At 43.9% G+C, this 17822-nt stretch overlaps 1 long non-coding RNA gene across 1 annotated transcript; it reads right to left on the bottom strand.

Moving 5' to 3' along the window:
* Positions 1 to 7384: 7384 nt before the first annotated feature.
* Positions 7385 to 13341, bottom strand: LOC308126668. The gene is made up of 4 exons (XR_013936456.1): positions 13228 to 13341; positions 12670 to 13141; positions 8991 to 9078; positions 7385 to 8875 (listed from the first exon to the last, which is right to left on the bottom strand). It is a non-coding gene; the product is annotated as an uncharacterized lncRNA (long non-coding RNA).
* Positions 13342 to 17822: the final 4481 nt, after the last annotated feature.

The following is a 17822-nucleotide window of genomic DNA, read 5'->3' as shown; positions in this document are numbered from 1 at the left end:
AATGAGGCCGTTATATAATAAGTTGAGTGAATTTTGATCCAATTTTACACATTATGCCAATATTTTTTGCTCATTTTAAGTTCAGGATGATTATATGAGACTTCAAACTGAGATTTTTATCAAAAGTAATTCCTAAAAAATGTATTGACATGCACCTGTTCAATTTGTTTACCATTAAGAGAATGGGAAACGAAGAGAAACAAAGCCATATGATACTATACTAAATATACACGGAAATATACTAGATATATGAAAAATATATAAAATGTCAATTAGAAATAACATGTAAAAGTTTATTTTCTCAGAAAGATTCGGAAATCTCATCCGTGGACGAGTCGTCCTACAATGTAAGAACAGATTCCCATAATACATGAGACAAACAAATAATACTAACACTAATAGTAGTAGTAACATTTTGAAAACTACCTGAAGTAAATCAGTCTGTTGTCAATATTTTCAATCCAACATGAGTCTGCTTCCAGTTTTGGCTGAGAAACTTTCCCAGATAGTATTTATCTGTCATCTGCGTCCCGTGGCGTGAAGCTTCTCTCTGCTGCTAATCCCCGTGGCCTCATCATCTTCATCATCATCATCGTCATCATCATCGACCTTCTTCACAGCTGACTGAGCGACCCTACCGCAAGATTAACTAATTTCTTTAACAACTCTGGGCAGCATGTCACAGTCACTACTGTGTCTGACTCCATACCGTGTGTGTGTGTGTGTGTGTGCGTGTGTGTGTGTGTGTGTGTCTTTAGATTGATGTTTAAAGAACTGTTAACCAGTGTTTAGTCAGCTTACTTGGAAATAGGAATTCGTTTCTGACCATTGATTACTTCTCCAAGATAGCAATCCCATTACTTTAATAACTAGAGCTACGCTCGGTAGAGTGCAGACTTTCACCAACGCCACATTTTTTTTTCAGGTTAGCATCGCCAGCACGATTAGTTTTTAATTTACCCAACGATGTTTTTTTTAATCTTTTTAATTGGGAAATAGTTGACAAAGCAAATTATTATTATTTGTTTATTGTTTTTTATGTATTATGATTCACAAAGGAATTCTGAAAATGGAAAACAGAAAAAGAAATGCTAAAAACACGAGTTGATCACCTGAGCGCCTCCAGAGTGTGAAGCAGAGTGAAGAGTGTCGGTGCGTCAGGCCTCCAGAGTGTGAAGCAGAGTGAGAAGAGTGTCGGTGCGTCAGGCCTCCAGAGTGTGAAGCAGAGTGAGAAGAGTGCCGGTGCGTCAGGCCTCCAGAGTGTGAAGCAGAGTGAGAAGAGTGCCGGTGCGTCAGGCCTCCAGAGTGTGAAGCAGAGTGAAGAGTGTCAGTGCGTCAGGCCTCCAGAGTGTGAAGCAGAGTGAGAAGAGTGCCGGTGCGTCAGGCCTCCAGAGTGTGAAGCAGAGTGAGAAGAGTGCCGGTGCGTCAGGCCTCCAGAGTGTGAAGCAGAATGAAGAGTGCCGGTGCGTCAGGCCTCCAGAGTGTGAAGCAGAGTGAGAAGAGTGTTGGTGCGTCAGGCCTCCAGAGTGTGAAGCAGAGTGAGAAGAGTGTCGGTGCGTCAGGCCTCCAGAGTGAAGAGTGTCGGTGCGTCAGGCCTCCAGAGTGTGAAGTAGAGTGAAGAGTGTTGGTGCGTCAGGCCTCCAGAGTGTGAAGCAGAGTGAAGAGTGTCGGTGCGTCAGGCCTCCAGAGTGTGAAGCAGAGTGAGAAGAGTGTCGGTGCGTCAGGCCTCCAGAGTGTGAAGCAGAGTGAGAAGAGTGTCAGTGCGTCAGGCCTCCAGAGTGTGAAGCAGAGTGAGAAGAGTGTTGGTGCGTCAGGCCTCCAGAGTGTGAAGCAGAGTGAAGAGTGTCGGTGCGTCAGGCCTCCAGAGTGTGAAGCAGAGTGAAGAGTGTCGGTGCGTCAGGCCTCCAGAGTGTGAAGCAGAGTGAAGAGTGTCAGTGCGTCAGGCCTCCAGAGTGTGAAGCAGAGTGAAGAATGTCGATGCGTCATGCCTCCAGAGTGTGAAGCAGAGTGAGAAGAGTGTCAGTGCGTCAGGCCTCCAGAGTGTGAAGCAGAGTGAGAAGAGTGTTGGTGCGTCAGGCCTCCAGAGCGTGAAGCAGAGTGAAGAGTGTCGATGCGTCAGGCCTCCAGAGCGTGAAGCAGAGTGAGAAGAGTGTTGGTGCGTCAGGCCTCCAGAGTGTGAAGCAGAGTGAGAAGAGTGTCAGTGCGTCAGGCCTCCAGAGTGTGAAGCAGAGTGAGAAGAGTGTTGGTGCGTCAGGCCTCCAGAGCGTGAAGCAGAGTGAAGAGTGTCGATGCGTCAGGCCTCCAGAGCGTGAAGCAGAGTGGACGCTGTCCGTCCTGCCGCTGGTGTTCCAGCAGGTGGCGCTGTGGCTGCCAGGTGAGCTTTAAAAAGCCCCCCGATCACCATGTGAGCTCCCGTCTCCCTGCAGGTTTGTGTTTGCAACACAAAGCATCTTAAAACTCACCTAACATGATCACGGTGCTCTGTTGCGGAGTCGCTGCCAGGCTCAGCGTGTTTGGATTGAGATGGCAGCTTCCAGCATGCCAGTGGGCTGACAGGCCTCCGCTAGGCTCTCTCTAATAGACGCTAATTGCATTCTTGCTGGTCAGTAACCCCGAAGGAATGTGGCTGTTATTATGGTGGAGCTTTGAGCCATTGGCCATCAGCACATTCTTCTGATCTCAATCATAACACGCCTCCTGCACCAGAGGTGTGAAGCAGGCTGCTGAGAAAGCGACTGACTGCGAGGCGAAGTTTCCCCGATCAACGTACAAGCGGAGTGATCTGATGCGGGGGGTGTCACAGACCCTCGTTTGGTTGGAGGTTTTTCATTCACACGTTATGGAGGAATCCCCCCCCCCCCCTTTTTTTTTTTTTTTTTTAACATTCATGTATAATCTGGTTCTCAAACTTTGAGCGTCCAAGACAACGAGACAGATTTTTACTCTGTTAAAGGAAACCTCCTGACTCCGACGTAAAAGTCAGGATGATCGTCGGTCTGCGGTCCCGCTGCCTTGTTTCTCGCACACTAACATACTGGTTACCATGGAGACGGAGATGCTGAGCCAAAGAGGATCTGTTACGACTCTAAATATTTAACGGTTTGTCACTTCCGTTGAGCTGCGAGGCCCCATCTACACAACGCCCTCATGTATTAACGACACAAAGCTCAATAACCCGTAAAAATCCATACATTACCATTGTTTAAGCAATGTTGGGCGGGTCCGTTTACACGACAGCCGTGTTCAGATCCACTGCATCCGCAAAGTTTCTTAGTTTTATCGTCCATCTTGGTAGTTCAGTGGTTGAGACTCTCCCCTGATGGCACCCGACGACCCATCAGTCCATACGAAGGTCGGTTCTCTCCATTTTGTTCATGTTTATAGCGTATTGTTCTCCGCACACACGTCTGTGTGGTTCCATTGCCAAACACCAGCAACAGCGCCCCCCCGTGGCTCGGCATGCTAACTACATCTTTGTCAGTGCTGCAACTGCAGGACGTTTTCCTGGAGGTTTGATCTCGAAGGTTTAATGTGAACGTCACCGGAACCATTTGAAGGTGTGAAGATTCTCGGCTCCGCCCCCTCTCAAGTAAACCAAGTCCCGGACTATCGGAATGTGAAAGGCCCTTTGTTTGTGACGGACGGATGGACGGACGATGATGCCAATGGCAGTGGAAGGCTTTGGGAGGGAAGGATTTTGTGGAGAAAAAACAACAGATCAGTGCGACGCGCCTGTCTTGGGCTCGTTGTTGGCTTTTCCACTGGTTTGGCTTATTGGTCATTGTGTGAAGGCATCCCGCGTACTGGACGGACGCCAGAGGAGGGCAGCGGAGTTTAAGTAACACACACACACACACACACACACACACACACACACACACACACACACGCACAAACTGGAAGCTCCGACTCTCAGGACTTATTTCAGTACGATACGCAGAGTGATGTTTCCACTGTGTGTGTGTGTGTGTGTGTGTGTGTGTGTGTGTGTGTCCTGTGAAAACAGAATCGGCCCCTCCCCTACCCGCCCCCTGTCGGCTCTTTTTGTGGGAGAGAGAGAGAGAGCAGAGGAAGAACATTAACTCTCCCATCCTTCCTGCCGTCGCTCTGCTCATTTATCTGCTTCCCTGCATTGTTTGCCGCCGTGGAGCAGAAGAGTCAGAGACGCCCTCCAGAGTGCGCCTGCGGTTTCTTTAAAGCTTTTATGAGTCGTTTAAGGGGCTTGGTCGTGTACGCTCATATATTGGAAGTAGGTGCGAGTGATTCATGTCCGAGCGTTCTGGTGTCACATCCTGTTCTCCTGACAGCAGCTTCTGGATCGTAAATCCAGTTTCAATTTAATCAGAAGTGACGCCCACTTGAGAATTTCTCTTTTGAGAATTTAAATATTGGCACAGAGTCATTGTTGATTTTACAGCTGAGGTTTTCCTGAAGTTCGAGCGTTTGTTCCGGCTGACAACTTATCATTCATTTCGGATGATTTTCAAGTTTACACAGCGGGCGCCGAAAATGACGTAGTTAGCATGACTGGCCACAAGGCGGAGCTGTTGGCTGTTTCTTGTAATGAAACCACACATCCATGAGTGCACAGAACGATATGCTATAAATGTTAACAGGATCGAGAGTACTTGAAAAGATGAGACATTGGATGCTACGAATCTCAACTTTAAAAAGTACCAATGTGGACGATAAAACTAGAAAACGGTCTGGGAGTCATGTGACTACGGAGGTCGCCATGTTTGTTTCTCGCACATGAGCAGAAGAACAACTTACCACAGCGCTGACACTCGTCGTCGTGAAGGTTGGGCCTCAGTTGTTTCGCTCTTATTAAAGCAGTTTGATCTTAAATGAATAAATTAGGAGCAACAATTGTTTTAATTCGGAAAATAAGCTTTTAAGTTCCGTCCTGATCGACCCCTCTACTGTTGTTGCTCGTTCCGCAGTGCGTCAACACGCCGATACCAAAGCCTCACCCCTCCAAACTTCATATACGGATCCATACATGGTGGGAAAAGAAGAGGCTCTGCTGTTGTTCTTCTCTACATGTCCACCACCAGCTGGCAGCAGCATGGCGCCGGCGCTCGCCATTGCTCAATTCAAAGTGGAAGGATTCACCTTACTGTTATTATTGTCATGTCGGAGGCCCCTCCGTCAGCTCGGGGGAGATAACAGGGCCGTGCAGATGGCTCCGTCTGTCAATAAACCAGCTCTGATCTTTGTTACACACTGTTCCAGCAGATGTGTGAAGCCAAATAAATAGAAGGGAGAGTCCATTAGAACCAGATTGTCTTCAGGAGCGAGCGGCAACAGAAATCTCCTCACAAGAAGCGCCGCTTCTTTTGATGAACTCAATCCTTTTCTGATCAGACCGACCGGTGCAAGAACTCCGTGTCACGAGAGGCTCGACGTTGTCACTCTGCGAAAAGAAGAGTGAATGTCTCTCCTTTAGGTTTTCACAAAGTTAGTTTCAAAACAATATACTGAGCGTGTGCATCCTCTACATGGCTGACCAGCTTGAGTGAAGAATTCCTTCTGTTCATTAGAGCAGTAATTCCCAACCTGCACCATGGGGGGGTGCCAAAGAGTCAGGATTTTATGAGGTATAATTTTTATTTTTTTTTTTTTTTAATATTTTGAATATAAATGAGTGAGCATTTGATTCATGTATGTTAGAATACGTTTAAGCATTTACATTAAAAGTGTATCATTGATTTAAAAACACGTGTCGGCAATACACACAAAGATAATCATAAAGTAAGCTGCGGGAGGAAATAATGGCGACGATGGATGGTCAAGAAAAAGAAAAAAAATAGAGGGTAACAAGAGAGTTATATAGAACATGAGTATTGAAGAAATGGACAGAATTAGAGATAAATGCATCTTGTGCAGTGAAAAACTGGAAAATGAAAGTTCAAGCTGAAGCAGCAGCAGATCACCAAACACACAGAGACGGAGTGAAAACCCAAAACGTTTATCCTGGTCGTCCTCACACAATATACCAAAGACACTGGATATGTGTTTATAGCGTATTTCTGAATATGGGCATATATATATATATTTATTATGTCTTCTATAGTAGATAATATTCTTATATTTTCATTACAGAAAGATAATTATATAATATCACGATGGTGTAGGATTAGATAAGTTTTACTTCCTCCTCCACCTTTTCAGGCATTTAACTAGATATAGGATAAATATGTATGTTTATAATGTGCGTGTAATCTCAAATATCCATTTTGACGGAAATTATTTTCATCAAGTATTTATTCATTTATTTATTTATATACTGTATGTTGTCAATGAGTTTAAATATGGAATCTGATATATGTATGTATGTGTATATGGAATATATAGATATAGCTACGTCGAGATTGCCAACTTGTTTGAAATGTCAAATGCCTGAAATGAATGAATAATAATAAAATAAACTGTATTTCACAGATAGTGTCTCATCAGGCTCCTCCGACTTGTTTTGTACGTGTGTGTGTGTGTGTGTGTGTGTAGGGGGGGTTTACAATGGTAAAAATTAGTTATTAATCTCACTGCTGTCCTGCTCGGGAGGCTTTTAAAAAATCTCTGTGTTTAATCACTGCCCTTTTAACATTTTTAAACTTTCTATTCATATGAGTTCTTTTAAACTGTAACATATATGGATTTTAAATGTACTTTGCACAAAGGGAGTGGCACCTAAAATTTCCTTAAATTACTCATATAATGACAAATAAAGCATTCTATTCTAACAACAGAACAGAAACTCCAGCTGTTTGAACCTGCTCATGTTAAACACTGTCTGCGGGGCACCAGATTGTCCGAGGGGGCAGTGAGGGCTGGGGGGGGATTGGGGGGAACTTGCCTGGGGTGTCAGGTAACGTACCTGCTGTGTCTCACATGTATGACACAAACAAAGAGGTAATGAGGTTCAGCTGCTCACCTCCGCCGTTCACCACAGCCAACGTGTGATCCATATATCCCGATTTGGTTATGGTTATGGCTATATATATATATATATATATATATATATATGTGTATATATATATATGCAGAAGAAAGTACAAATAATAAATTTAAAGTAAAAAAGTAGGGATGCAGTGAAACCAAGCAATAAAAGTGTATATTACATCATGTCATCAGTCAGAAACGTTGCCTGAAGGTACACGAGAGAGTACGAACGATGTCAGCGGTTTGAAGGTTCTTTAAAGAGATCAATATTATGCCAAATTAACTCTCTAATGGTTTTCTAGCGGTACTAATCGCCCCCATACCTGGAATGACGCCCCAGAAGTGAAGAAAGTCTGTCCTCTCTCTCCCTGGCTTCACACACCTCAGAACAAACAATGCAGACGAAGACGCACAGAAAAAGAAAATGGCTGATTCATGAGTACAATTGGGTACTGGTTGTACTGGGCTAGCAAGTCAACATGTTTAATTTAAGTACAATCAACAAGTACAATCTAACATTGTGATTTACCCGCTATTTTAAAGTACATTCATTCAAACTGGACTCCAAGAGGAGTTACTACAGCGACTTCCAACAGGATAATTCCTCCGTCATACGACAACGTTCTGATCCAGATACACAGTTACTTGGTCTGTCGATGTCCATGACGGCGTTGTAACTCGTGCTATGAAGTAATTGGATTGACTTACAGGCACGGTCAGGGTTTTCTGGGAAAGAGGTAAGAGCATCGTGTGTGTGTACACAAACACACACACACAGATTACATGAGCAGTGGAACAAAAGTGCCCTGTGTTGTTGTTGGTCTTTCAGGGCCGTCTGAACCGGGCAGCGCTGGCCGGCCTCCAGACGGCCGTGTGGAGCTTGTTCCTCTGACCCTCTGTGTAACATTCCTGAAGGACATCCTGAAGATGAACAATGGCAGAGAACAAAGCCGGTCGGCGGTTCCCAAGCTCCGCTCCATCCCCTGCGCTCTGTGCCGACAATAACACCCGAGAATGAACATGACACTATGCTAACAGTGGACCGTTTGGGAGCCGTCCCCCCCCCCCTTCCTGTTTCAGACACATCTGCTCACACCCACCGGTCACATCTGTTAAACTAGCATCACATCTTAAAGATTCACAGCTCAGAATCAAACCTGTGTCCAATCAGACACAGAAATCATCATTGGACATGTTTTGCAAAGTGTCTTGGGGTGCGTTCACAGTCCCCCGTTTGATCTGGATCAAGGAGACACCGTCTCGTTTGGGGGACGAGAACACGCCCACCAACTCTGAACCGGAGCGAACAAGAGATCTCTGGTCCCCTTGACCTCGGTCTTGGTTCCTTTACAGACGATCTGTATAGCAGGCGGGTAAAAGAACAATGGGCAATGCATTCTGGGTAGTAAAGAGGAAGACTCTCATTGAAGTCTGGTCTGAAGACTTTATATCCACGGGCTAAAGCGGCGGGACTTCCTCTTTCGGTCCGGACCAATCAATGAGCCGTGTTTCTTCTTTACTTCCTCTCTGGTCAGGGTTTCTTTCAGGCGACAGCGCCCCCGACAGGCCTACAGATCTCCAAATCTACGTGGGCTGTGACGTTTCTGCAGAGGAAACAAAATGAACCCAGAGAGGTGCAGAGCGTCCCGAGCCTCGAGGCGGTGATACAGCGCTCAGTGTTCCAGAGCGGAGAACGCTGACGGTTTCTCGGTTATCACCTCCCGATATAACGTTCTTCTGCAGGACCAAAGTCTGTTTGAAAACAAAGACTCACAAGAGACACGCTCTGAAATGAACATCTAATCTAACCAAACGGACTGAAGGACATCAAGAAACATTGGACACGATTGTGAAACGGTTAACAAACACATCCAGACGTGGAAAAGCCTCCGTGCTGCGCGATTCATCAGAAGAGATCCTGGCTGTGGTTTTTCTATCAGCAATAACAAAATGACACAGATTATAGCGGCAAACTGGGATTGGACCGTGTACGGGTGATGCAAATCCACTGATATCCAGAATGTCACTGTATGGCGGATCAGACTGACCTGGATCATGAACCGAGCAAACGCCAACCAAAGTAATGATACAGAGGAGTGTCTGCAGGAAGTCCTGGAAGCCATTAGCAATTCAAACCTAAAAAAAAAAGCAAAACACAATTTCCTGGACCTCTGCCGTCACCTTGAACACAGATGCTTCATGTAGCTGGAGCGTTGTGGCGGCACACAATGAACTCTGTCCCTCGGTCTGCAGTACACAGAGCGTAGTATAGTGTGTAGATAGACGCTACGCACTATACTACGCGTATTAAAGAATCTCCAAACCGCTGAAAATAAGATAAAAATTAATAAACGGACAAAAGCATAACCGCAGGTCAGAGGTCAGAGATGAGACTGAGAAAAGAGGATTTGTCTCATTCAGTCTGAGAAAGGTCCTAGACGTCCAGGATGTGATTGTAGTGAGGCGGGGCTTCAGGCCTCTGAGGACTGCTGACATCTGCACGTTTTAAGTGTTATTCACTCAAATGTTCCCCAGTTTTAATTGGAGTTGTTGTGCAGCCGCTCATTTCAAGTCGTGCTTTCTTCTTTACAGGTATTTTTTTTTTTCTCTGTCGGTTTCGTTTGAATGTGAAGCCGCCCGTCTCATTAGATCGCAGGAGCTGGGATGTGATTCCAGAGATATATTACAGGATCTGTGGAGAATCGCCGTCACGACGGGTTAAAAACGCAATAAAACCGAAGAGTTTTTTTTTTGCACATGCAAGTGTTCAGAGGAGTGAGTCTTCCCTCTTGTTTATCTCCTTTCAGTCAGCAGTGAGACAGTGTAATCAGCCCCGTGCTGTCTCATTATCCGACCCGAGAGCCGTAATTACCTCCAGTGCAAACAGCAAACCCCCTTTTAGTGCGCGTCTCGCAGCTGAGGTCGCACGGTAAATAATATTTCTCGTTTGACATTCTCACTTGCTTCTGTTGTGGCCACGTCTGTACTCTGCAGTCCTAAGTGGTACTTAAATCATTTGGGATAATTACAATCATCTTCTGCAGCCTCTGGGGCTGTACTTAAAGTTGAGACTCTGCTAACAAACAGCCGAAGATCCGTTTTTCAAGTGCGTCAAGTCTGAAGCGGGTCGAAAACAGCTGACGGTCGCACATTGAGAGTCTCTGCCTCATATTTATTGGAATATTACAAAACATCCACTAAGCTTAGTCCGTAAGGCCTGAACGTTTGTTAAATTCTCCCCAAATCTGACAAAAGACCAAGGACTTCGCTGCTGGAGATTCCAATAAAACCAAAGACAACAAACAAAATGATGTTTTCCTTCGTCCCAGAAGCAGGACGAGTTTCATATGAAAAAAAAACTAACAAAGACACGTTTATGAGGAACTCAACTGCATTTAAAAAAAAATAAAAAATCATACTAATAGAAAATGAAAATACTAGGTGAGCACTGATGCTACTTTTTTTTTTTTTTAAAGGATCAGTACAAGTAGGAGTACTAACCTTTAGCTACTGCCGAGACAGAGTACTGACAGGAGTACTCATTGAAGACCATAAAGCCTGATTTGTACTCCATGTGCGAACAATACGCAAAGGATATGTGTTGTCCTGAGCCGCCTCAGCACAGCCTCCATCAGCCTCAGCACAGCCTCCAACAGTCTCCATCAGCCTCCATCAGCCTCCAAGGCTTCAGCATGGAGCATCGTCAGTTTTACTTCTGTTATTCTCATTAATATCAAAGAATCTCCGTGACGTCACGTTGTACTCGACGGGTTTTATCCTTTAAGTGCAGCATCGAACCCAAAAGTGGTACTGGTACCGGTGCATCCCGAGAAAATACTTTAGTGCAGGAAGACTAATCATGAAGACGACGAGCAGAAGCTGAATGAAACATAACCGAAGTTCTTATATTGTTTCACATTCGCTGAAATTAGCCGACAGAGACGAGTCAGCGTTTCTTTCCACGAGTTTATCTGATGGATTCATATGAAATCAAATGAAAGTGTTTTTTTTTTCCTTCACACATGTGGCCTTTTCCTATGTGCTGCTTCACTGCAGATCTCTGCATCCAGTTCTCATTTACATGGTCTCAAACTTCACGGTGTTGTAGAACGGTTCTGCTGGAAATGAGAGCGAGACGGTGGTGAGCACCGTCACCTCGCAGTGGGCAGGTCTGGGCGTGGGCGAAGGAAACCCAGCCCAAACCCGTTACGTTCACACCACACTAACAAGTTGAAGATCTAAAACTGATCATACTGCTGGAAACAGCAAACTAAAAGGAGATAAAATGGCTGAAAACCAGTGATTAAAAAAGCATTAAAATGGGAATAATAATGATTTATTTATGCGTTTCATTTAAAAATCATCCAAAAATGCATTTGACAGAACTACTTGTCTCCAGACCAACAGTAAAACAAACAAGTCACATTGTTGTGAAACACAAATCCTTGTTTTACAACGTCATCCTGCACGTTTGACAAAATGTTCAGCTGCATTTTTGTTTTCCCTCTTTTCGTTTAAACGCTCATGCATCTCCAGCAGCCACTCCAACTCAGAGCGCCTCCATGAACTGCCTCTCGTCCGCTTGGTACGGATATTTTATTCTTATTTGTTCGAAACGGTGAACGTGCCAAAATCTAAGCGATTGGTCCTTGTTTCCATCCATTACATAACATTCCAATAAATAAATAAACTTTTGTTAGCCAATGCAATCAGACCCGGCAATAGAGTTGATCTGATCTACTAAACTATTAATGTTAATTCTAGATTGTTAAAGTCAATCCTCGTATTTGATTCAGGTTCAGTGTTTTGCATTTTCTGCCTGCGTCTTCATTGTTTATGTTTCCCGTTTTATTTTAAGCGCCGCTGTCTCTTTATGTTTCTCCAGGCTTCACTTCCTCTGGTGTCTGTACTTTTCCAGTCCGATTTGTTCAGCTGGTACTCCTCGTGGCTCTACAGCCCCTCTGCAGTGGCTCCATGAAGCTTCCAGTCAATTACAAAGGACATGAACATTTTATTTCCAACCCAGATTTACCATCTAAAAGCCTTTTTACCTCCCAGTTGGAGGTAGAAATGTTTAGTAAGTCAAGAAAATGTTGACAAATGTTGAGTCAAGTATCCTCTTGGTAAGAAAACCAGGATTAAATCCAAATAAAGAAAATTCTCAGAGGAATATAAAGTTTCAGAGGTTTTGAAAGTTTGAAATGTGAGAGAAACTGAACTGAAAAGTGAAGCTGAAGATCTAAAACTGATCAGACTGCTGGAAACAGCGAACAAATGAAGAGATAAAATGGCAATAATAATAATCCATTTTGTTTATAAAGCACTTTTCATTCAAAAGAATCTCAAACGGCTTGAAGCACACAGTGAAAAATAATCTGTTAAAATTGCCTAAAACAAATAAAACTCAATCACCAAGATAAAACTACGACTAAAGTTTGATATTGGTGAAGTTTGCTGTTAAAACGGTCAAAAATTGTTGAAAAGTTCAAACAATTTTTTTTGGAAAGGCCATCAAACCTGCCTGAACTGGAAATGTTAAATATTGGTGTGACTTTTCTGTTTTTGTTGCACAAATTTATGCACTCTTCTCATTTATTTTTGATGCATGCTGCACATTTTCTGTGAATCCACTAAACCTCATTTCACTACCAGAACATGAGCCCGTCAATCAGATGTTCGGTCAATCAAAATCAAGCTGCCGACACAAACACCATAAATGAAGCTTACGGAAATGGAAAAATGTTGCGGGCCCTCGGCGCTCGTCGACTCATCTCTCCTCCCTCGATTTGCGGTCAATCTGGAGGCCAGCAATCCCCAGGGGACGTTTCAAGCACGGCCCCCTGTGAGGCGAGAGTCAAGCGGTTCACTCTCCCAGCAGCCTTGTTGGCCGAAAGGACTTCCGAGGAAATGCTGGTGACCGGACGACTTCGCTTGGAATGATTCCAACTTGTGTCTATGAAAAGTCCTTTCATGTCCGAGGAAAGAGGGAGGGAACACGGAGAGCTGTGACCAGAGCCTTGTTGGTGACCAACAAAACAACCAGAAAACTAGTGCAGAACGGTGTTCTGCGTTTAACTGCTCCTCAAGCAGCCGACGGGATTTGTCGTGGGTTATCTTTCCAAGCAGCTGAACATTTTCCCCAACGACTCAGGACGCTCAGGCGCATGGAATTTATTTGGATACTTAATATTTTGTGAATCTAGAAAAACAATACAAAACAAACAAACTGTGTGAAAACAAACAAACAGAATTCTAGAAGCCCATAAAGAAATCCATTGTACTCACAGAAACTGCCTTTGCATGGGAGAAGCACAACGAAAAGAGTTGGAGAGCGATCCAAACACCAGTGGCTACAAACATTTGCACCAGACACATGGCACAGGGGCACTTCCTGTTTATAAAAAGTCACTTCCTGTTTTTACAGCGTCACTTCCGGGTTGCGCATCACATCCGGTTTGCAAAATCTCTTCCTGTGATTTGTGAATGCTCCACATATACATAAAACACATTTCTCCCAAAATATAAACGGCAGGATTTATCAAAGTATTACTTGCCTAAAAAGACACGATGAAGATTGCGTATGGAAAACCAGAAACTGGGCGGAGTTTGGATTCACTTCTTCGTGCTACATGAAGAAAAAACATTTACTCAACATTTACATTCACTGTCTTCTTTCTAATCTTCACATCATGCTGACTTCGTTTCCCTCACTGAAAGCTGAGCTCAGGGACAGGAAGTGACCCTGACAGGAAGTGACCCTGACACTTTTATTCTTCTTTTTTTTTTTTTTTGTGGTTTCAAGTGAAAATGCAGAGGCTTGTTATAGAAGTCACCAGGTGCAGACAATCACCCACTCAGGTAAAAGACATCAGGATCAGCAATCGGAAACGAGGAGGGGGAAATCATGGAGCCTGTAATGAGAGACAGCATGAGACTTCAAAATAAAACAGGAAACAGTCGTGAAATGTGCACTGTGCACACAGATGAAGCGTCGTGGGAGAGGCTGGACACGAGGAGAGGAGAAAAAGATGACGATAAAGATGTGGTGGTGAGAGAGAAGGAGCACCGATGATGAGAAACTGATGAGAGTAAACAAGAGAGGAGAACCGAGGACATGGAGGAAGGAAGCTGAGGATGAAGAGGAGAAGAGGAAGATCAGCGAGGAAGGACATAAAGGAGACTGGAACCTGAAATTCTGCTGTCGGAAAAACCACCAGCAGAAAACAGCCGAAAGACGATCCGCAGTGCAGATTGCGAAGTATCGCCCAGCGGCCGATCGTTTCCTCCAAAGGAATAATTGATTCTATTGGAGTTTGACTCTGAGTCATGGCCGGTTAAAAACAGCTCGGGGAAACAAAAACAATGACCTACTCCAAAGAAACACAAACTCAACAGATAAGGTTAAGCCGTGTTTGTACATCAACTCTAAAATGATTTTTGGCAGCCCGGGACGTGACTTGATGTTCTAACCTTAATTAAATATTGTTGCACCATTACAAAGCGAGTGTGTAATCCGTGATGTGATCCGTCCGTTTGTTCACGGCAACAGTTTGACTTGTGAAAAAAAAAAAACAACAACCCGACTTTGTTCCTTTCACACGATGGACAAAGCTCCGGTGTCACAATCGGTCCAAGGAGAAGCAGACACTCGAGGCGATTTGAGCTCTTTCGTGTAGAATCTCAGCGTCACAGACAAAAAACACATAGAACAGTTTGGATTCGTGCAGAATAAAACATCAGAAGAAACCCAACTCTCGACTGACGGCCATACATCGACCGTTCTTCAATCTTTTTTTCTGGTGGCTGTTAAAACTGCAAACATGAAATCGGCTTTTCGCTGAAAATGACGAAAGGACACCGGTCGAGTCGTCGAACTTAAGTCTCAACTTAACTTAAAACAATATTTCCATAAGAGGAGCTCAGTTTTGGATCCGCCTGCCGACAGACATGATGCCCGCCTGACATTTCTTTCAAAAAACAATTCAAACATCATTTTAAAGCAAATCAGTCCTGCGCTCATTTTACCTAAATGTAATTTGTATAGTTTTTATACTATGTTTTGTATTTCTTTATACACTGTAGTGCTTGTGTGACCTGCCTCGGCACTACAGATGTAAATGTACAGTTTTGCTATAATCTGGCACATTTACAATTTGTCTTTAATTTGTATATGATTGTCCATTAATGTGTGTGTGTGTATATATCTATATATCTATATATCTATATATCTATCTATATCTATATATCTATCTATATCTATATCTATATCTATATCTATATCTATATCTATATATCTATCTATCTATCTATCTATCTATCTATCTATCTATCTATCTATCTATCTATCTATCTATCTATCTATCTATCTATCTATCTATCTATCTATCTATCTATCTATCTATCTATCTATCTATCTATATATATATCTATATATATCTATATCTATATCTATATATTGAGAAACGATTTTCCAGATCAACAGTAAATAGCATCAAACCTCACTGGTTCTTGTGAGCGTGGAGGAAACGGTCAGTGGACGAAGGTGATTTGTCCCCCAGGGACCTGCTGGGGACACGACACCACAAAGGAGGCGACGCGTCCTGATTAGCTGTGATTCCTGTGGCTCAGCCCAGTTACTCATCTCTGTCCGTGCCAACAAAACACTTCTGGATCAAGCAAAGGACAGCAGCCCGTCCAGGAGACGCAGTGATGGAGACGCAAAGACATTCCTGCATGAGCTGATGAAGGAAACGGAAAAAAAAAACTGGGATGAAGCTATTACAGCTCGTGGTGGTGAAAATGGTTAACTTATTGTCTATGGAGTGTTTGTGTGCAGAATAACAGCCTTGCTTTTCTTTCTTTCTTTCTTTCTTTCTTTCTTTCTTTCTTTCTTTCTTTCTTTCTTTCTTTCTTTTTATTTTTGAGAGGTGGGAATGATATGGACTAGCTGGAACCAGCAGATGGCGATAGTGCAACTTCATGGAAGCCAATTGCCATAGAACCCGAGTGAAGAAGAAGGGAAACAGTCATCAGGGATGAAGAGAGCGGTGGGAAACAATGTAGAGTGATAGAACCAGCAGATGGCGATAATGCAACTTAATGGATGCAACCTGCCATTAAACCCTGAAGAAGAAGAAGAACACCTACCTGAACAAGGAAAACGCAACTTCTCACAACTACTAACACTTCAGTGGTATTAAATAATGTTTCTGAGTAGATGAGCATTAACACTCAAATGGTTTGTTCTCCAACAAAGTGAAAGATTTCCTATCATTTAGTAGACCGTCGTCTGCATATATGGAAATACTGAACCATGAAGAAAGCCTGAGAAAAGGATCTGACAGCTTTACGTCCTGCTGTTCTCACTGTGTGAGGTGACTTTATGAACGTGTGGCCTGGCATGAAAAATTACAGCATTGCCAGTATTTCTCAGACGTTCATGTACACAGTGAACATTATTAAAATACTGGCAACTGCTCATGCAACTTTTTTGAAACAAAAACAGAAAAATCATGTTGACAGGGCGTTGGTAGACTCCAGATAAGCACTATGAGGCCAATTTAATCTTTGGAACGCTGAAAAAAAAAAAGCTTATCAAAGCAAAGAATGAGTAACAGAGATTTTTAATTGTAACCAAGCAAATTTTCACAACAATCACATTTCGATCAGTGACGTATATGCAGATCTTCACTGCGTATGCAGTTGATCTGAGATCTGTGAGAGACCTGAACTATGGCACAGTTTGCTTGCAGACAGGAAAAGCGTGTCCACTGACGTAAGGTAACGGCCCATCAGCTGTCAGTAATCCATTCAGCGTGCAGTGGGTCGTGGCCCTGGTCTCTTCTGGGAGTGGGGAGGGAGAGGAGTCACTTGGTGTCGTGCTCGGGTCTTGAGTCGATGCTCGGAACAACAATAGGAATGTTTCGTATCTACATGCTAATGTTGCATTGCTGCGATACCCTTTTACACTCTTCTGAGAGTATCTGTCTGAATGCCTGTACTCTTACCAGTTTGTTCCACTCACACTCACCAGTTGATCAGCTTTGATTGCAGCAGAGAATTGAACCCACACACATTCAGTTTCATTCTCTAAAGAAGCTGGTTGTCCTTGTTGTTCAACAGGTCAGGACTCATAAAACATCTCAAGCACGACAGTTCAGGCCAAGAATATTTATCTTCAATGGTATGGAGGATGTAACACGGTCAGTGGGTCAGTTGGTCGGTTGGTCGGTTGGTGGAAGGTTGGATCAGTGGATTGGTTGCATGGTTAATTGGTTGGCAGGTTGGTTGGTTGGTGGGTAGTCGGTTGGTTTGATTGGTTGGTTGGTTGGTGGGTAGTTTGGCGGTTGTTGGTTGGTTGGTGGGTAGTTGGGTGGTTGTTGGTTGGTTGGTGGGTTGGTTGATAGGTGGGTCGGTTGGTGGGTAGTTGGGCGGTTGTTGGTTGGTTGGTGGGCTGGTTGATAGGTGGGTCGGTTGGTGGGTAGTTGGGCGGTTGTTGGTTGGTTGGTGGGTTGGTTGATAGGTGGGTCGGTTGGTGGGTAGTTGGGCGGTTGTTGGTTGGTTGGTTGGTCGATCGTTCAGTCGGTCATTGGTTGGATGGTTGTTGGGTGGGTCTGATTTATTGGTTGATTTGTTGGTTGGTGGAATGGATGGGAAGGCTTTTATTTGTTTGTTTATTTGCTTGTTATTTTGTTTGTTTGGTTGTGTAGGTGAGTTGTTTTTGGGTGGTTGGTTGATTGGTTGATTGGTTGATTGTTCGGTCGGTCGGTCGGTCGTCGCTTGGTTGGTTGTTGGGCGATTCTGATTTATTGGTTGGTTTGTGGGTTGGTTGTTTGTTCATACCAGATTACACATGATGGATGACTGCTCCGAGAGTCGAG

This window comes from Lipophrys pholis (genome assembly GCF_963383615.2).
Source record: "Lipophrys pholis genome assembly, chromosome: 21".
NCBI lineage: Eukaryota > Metazoa > Chordata > Actinopteri > Blenniiformes > Blenniidae > Lipophrys > Lipophrys pholis.
This window is presented reverse-complemented; position numbering and strand designations above follow the sequence as displayed.